The 4,475-nt window shown below is 39.9% G+C and overlaps 1 protein-coding gene across 1 annotated transcript in view; it reads right to left on the bottom strand.

Annotated features, from left to right (window-relative positions):
* Positions 1-3,258, bottom strand: part of LOC106012669 — a 15,115-nt gene extending 11,857 nt beyond the window's left edge. The window contains exon 1 of the mRNA XM_035971529.1: positions 2,583-3,258. The gene's annotated coding sequence lies outside the window, so the exon portion shown is untranslated. The remainder of the gene's footprint in view (positions 1-2,582) is intronic.
* Positions 3,259-4,475: the final 1,217 nt, after the last annotated feature.

The raw sequence follows: 4,475 nt of genomic DNA, 5'->3' as shown, positions 1-4,475 counted from the left end.
TCTCCCTCTCTGTGTCTCTCTCTTTCTCTCGCTCCTTATGATTGTGTGTGTGTGCGTGCGTGTATGTGTGTGTGTGTGTGTGTGTGTTTGTGTGTGTGTGTGTGTGTGTGTGTGTGTGTGTGTGTGTGTGTGTGAGAGAGAGAGAGAGAGAGAGACTTTCTTTCCACCTCTCTCATTCTATCTCTTTCTCTCTATCTCTTAATCTAATTCCTTCACTATCTTTGTTAACATGATATTTCTCTAAATCTCTTTCTCTCTCTTTCTCTCTCTTTCTCTCTCTTTCTCTCTCTTTCTCATTCTCTCTCTCTCTCTCTCTCTCTCTCTCTCTATCTATCTTTCTTTACTTTGTCACTGTCTTTCTTTTTCTCTGTCTCTGTCTCTCCCCTTCCCTCTCCCCACCCTTTTTCTCTCTCTTCCCTCTCTATCTCTCTGTCTCTCTTTCTCTCTCTCTCTGTCTCTCTCTCTCTCTCTTCTCTTCTCTCTCTCCCTACCCACCCCTCCACCTACCCCCGTTCTCTCTCACCCTACTCTCTCTCTCTCTCTCTCTCTCTCTCTCTCTCTCTCTCTCTCTCTCTCTCTCTCTCTCTCTCTCTCTCTCTCTCTCTCAGGTAATCATCTTGTCAAATTACCCATTCACGATGTCGATCCGTATATTTTTTTATTCCAGATTTGAGTATACGTATGTGTCGAAACAATAACGTCTTTATGCGTGTGATTGTGAGTTTCGTCTGGTTCATGTCTTTAGTTTACACAGTGGTGATTGTTCTCTCTCGGAGTTTTGTGTGGAGGGTGATTTGTTTTTTATTTGTTTGTTTGTTTGTTTGTTTGTCTGTTTGTGATTGAGTATCCGCAAGCTTATTTAAAGGAAATTCGTTGGTAAGTAGAAATGAATATCTTCTATATGAATACGCCATAATTGGAAAAACAAATTTAAAACATTCGCAATTCTTGCCGAGAAGAAAAGGAGGATGAAATTAAGAAATGGTGAAACGTATTACTACCAGTATTTGACAAATTGCCGTAGCAGTCACGTTTTCAGACAAGCACGTGTAAACGCCTAGATCACGAACAAGGCATTTCTTTATATCTTATTATTGAGAAAAATATGGCTGCCGAAAGAGAAGGATAAAACACCTGAAGGAAAATGTGATATGTAATATGACCATGTAATCTTTAATTGCATTACCTTTTTGTCTCTGATATTCTTTTTTTCTTCTTCTTTTTCTTTCTTTATATTCTCATACTGAATAAATCAACGTACTGGGAACTTCGTTGAGTACTGAAACGTTGGGAGTTTTAACGAATGTCATAAAGAAGACGTCGGTTTGACACTTTTATATGACTGAAACAACTTAAGTAATATTTCTTTCTTTTCTTTCTCAGTAGGTCTTCTTGTCCGCTGCAGGATGTCGCCCTCTGCTCTGTTAAATCAGCAATTTTCTCTGTTCATGTTGCACCCACACTCTTTTTCATGTTATCCTGCCATCTTCTCTTAGGTCTGCCTCTAGATCTGTTACAATACCATATTTGATACCTGAAATCTAGAGCCGTCCTTATAGCTTCAATACCCAAGGTGCCGTCAAATCTCTCTTTCCTGCTCCCCCCCCCCCCCCCCCCCCCCCCATATTCTAAAATGCATTGATTCAATCTTTTTCAGAAAGTTTTTGAGCACAACCGAGTCTGCCCCCAGGAACGATAGAATGTGCCGCCTATCCTTTAAGAAAACGAGCCCCAGGTAGAGTATCCAGTGTCTATTTCACTCGAACAAACAATGGGTAACATTGTTCGGTGAAAAGCATGGGATCAATATTAATTAATTGCTTTTTTGAAGTCTACACCACGGTCCTACATAATCAGAATCCTTTCTTCCTTTGAAAGCGACGGGCACTCCATGAACAAAGCTGTAATCAACTCTCCTGTTTCATTTAACAACTCTTAATTTCTTTTTTTATTATTAGATTTAGTTAAAGTTCAGATGTTTTGATTTATCCTTGTAGCTCAGAAAATTCGTGTTTCTTGTACTTAGTATTAAGAAGTAGCAGCAGTAAAAGAAACGTCATGGTGGGTCGGTTTGATTTTCGGCTTGTCTGATTTATCAGTCATGATCGAAGAACGTAGAGGATTGCTTTTTACTTGTAACTAGGTTCAATAAGTTTTACTGATCAAAATAAAATAAGACAAAAAGAAATACAATGAAAAAAGTAACAAATGAATAAGGAATTTATAGATATGGAATATATTTTTTACTACATCAACATAAAGCCTATGACAGTTCCATGTTATTTGTATAATCCCAATCAAGCCAACTAGTCATGATCTACGTTATGCTTTCCGTTATGTTTTACACCACATTTCAACACAAATCGATAACCTTAAAGGGCTCAACTTCATTCCTACATCCAATCATGATAGAAAAGAGTCAATTTCTTAGATAACGTCATTTAAAAAATCCCCGTGAAAATCATGGGGGCGGGGGGGGGGGGGGGGGGGGGGAGGCAGGCTCAAATCGGGACGTTTGTATTACTGCCGAGAAGTTTTTCACAACTTTCTGCACCGTGAAATATCTGGAAGGAAACACTCACCAGATGGTATAGGACATCGCTGTGTTGGTTTCTTTGTATCAGAATCCAACGTTTTGCTGCATAACCAACACAACTCCTGAAACTGCGATAGCTGATGTTTCGAGAACGTGAGAGTTTCTTTTTATATGTGCTCCACCGTTTCTTTGTTTGTTTGTTTGTTTGTTTTCGTACGCCGTTTGGTTTAAACTATGCGTCTTCCAGGATACCCGATACACACTTTAATCCAATGGCAATATCATGAAACGCAAGACGCTGTTTGCCCTCTAAATGTCGAGTCCGAAAACGTTTCAGGAAGAATGATAATATTTATCCTTTTTGAAAACATTACTTTCATTTGTTTTGCACGATTTAGAGCAGATAAATATGCATTTCTCGCAATTTGAAAAAATGTTAACTCTTTCTTTTATGGTGAAATACAAAACTTTAGAACTGCACAGAAAACAATCGCTTCTGTTTTGCAGCTCGACGTTAAGAGATGTGTTTCGGTCTGCAGCTTGCATCAAAAACGCATGCTATTGCTGAAACCTGAGCCAATTTTAAAAGAGTAATTCAGCCTTGTTCAGAAAGAAACGTTGGTTATGAGTATCTCAATGATCTTTATCTCCAGAATCGACGACGTTCACTCGCGTGTGCGTGGAGTTCCGTTGTCAGAGAATGACTGCTATTGGTCCCCGCGCTTTAACCGATCGTTAGGGTGCGAGGCAGACGAGAAAGGCATCCCCCCTTCGCGAGCGGGCCATCGCTTCCAGACTTAAAACGAGGCTCTCATGTTTTCGCTGCTTCTCTCTGTATTTTGTAGGCTAGTCATTGCAAATGCCAAAAGTTCCCGGTTTCTCCTGTACGATTGATATTTCGTATCGATTATGATTTTTAGTTTGTGCACAAATAAGTGCTCACTGAGAGGGAAAGGTGTGAGCTTGAGGGAATGAACGTGTGTGTGTGTGTGTGTGTGCGTTTGTAGGTGTATATATGTGTATGTATGTGTTTGTGTGAGTGTGTGTATGTGAGTGTGTGTGTGTGTGTGTGTGAGAGAGAGAGAGAGAGAGAGAGAGAGCGTGTGTTTCTTTGTGTGTGAGTGTGTGAGTGTGTTCGACGCTGTGCTACGTGTGTGTCTATAATTATGCCAAAGCGTATGTTGGTGCGTACCTGTGCGTCTAATTGAATGAGTGTGTGTGCGCGCGCGCGTGCGCGTGTGTGTGTGTGTGTGTGTGTGTGTGTGTGTGTGTGTGTGTATGTGTGTATGTGTGAGTGTATTTTTCTGTGAATGTGACTATGTGTGTTAGCGTGTGTGTATGACCGACAGAGGGATTCACTTGTGTATGACCAAATAATAGTGAAAGATGTCATGCCTCGAAACAAAAGTATCTAAAAACTTTCCACTAAATGACACATGATATTATAAATCAAATAGCAACACCGTTGTAAGTTCATGGTCACATTTGCAAGTTTATAGAACCGTATCTATTTATATCAAACGAAAATTTGTTCGATAGAAGTAATAACTTTAATAAGGCTGATTGGGTTTTCTAGTTTCGCTTTGCTTCGCTTTTCTACATGTATGACAATTTCTTTCAGAAAAAAGCTACCGCATACCTAGAGAAGTATTTTAATTGTGTCAAGGTAACCAGATGACACAGGCACATTACCTATGTACTTCAGGAACCCATATCAAGTAGCTACTTAATTGATTTAACCAAATAAACTATTAGGGAAGGTGTCTCTGGACCATTGTTACCGTTAAGTTCCAAACCAAAGAATAGGAAAGTTTTTTAATGGTTTGGAAAATATTACATTTTAATTGTCAGGAATAGCGGGAGCCTATGCTGGGGTAAACTTAGAAAAGAAAGAAAGGGGCAAGGGAGGTGGTTTGGGGGGGGGGGGGCAGGTGGTGCA

This window comes from Aplysia californica, unplaced genomic scaffold, assembly GCF_000002075.1.
Source record: "Aplysia californica isolate F4 #8 unplaced genomic scaffold, AplCal3.0 scaffold00453, whole genome shotgun sequence".
Taxonomy (NCBI): domain Eukaryota; kingdom Metazoa; phylum Mollusca; class Gastropoda; order Aplysiida; family Aplysiidae; genus Aplysia; species Aplysia californica.
The sequence above is the reverse complement of the archived record's forward strand: the minus strand, read 5'-3'. Positions and strand labels throughout refer to the sequence as shown.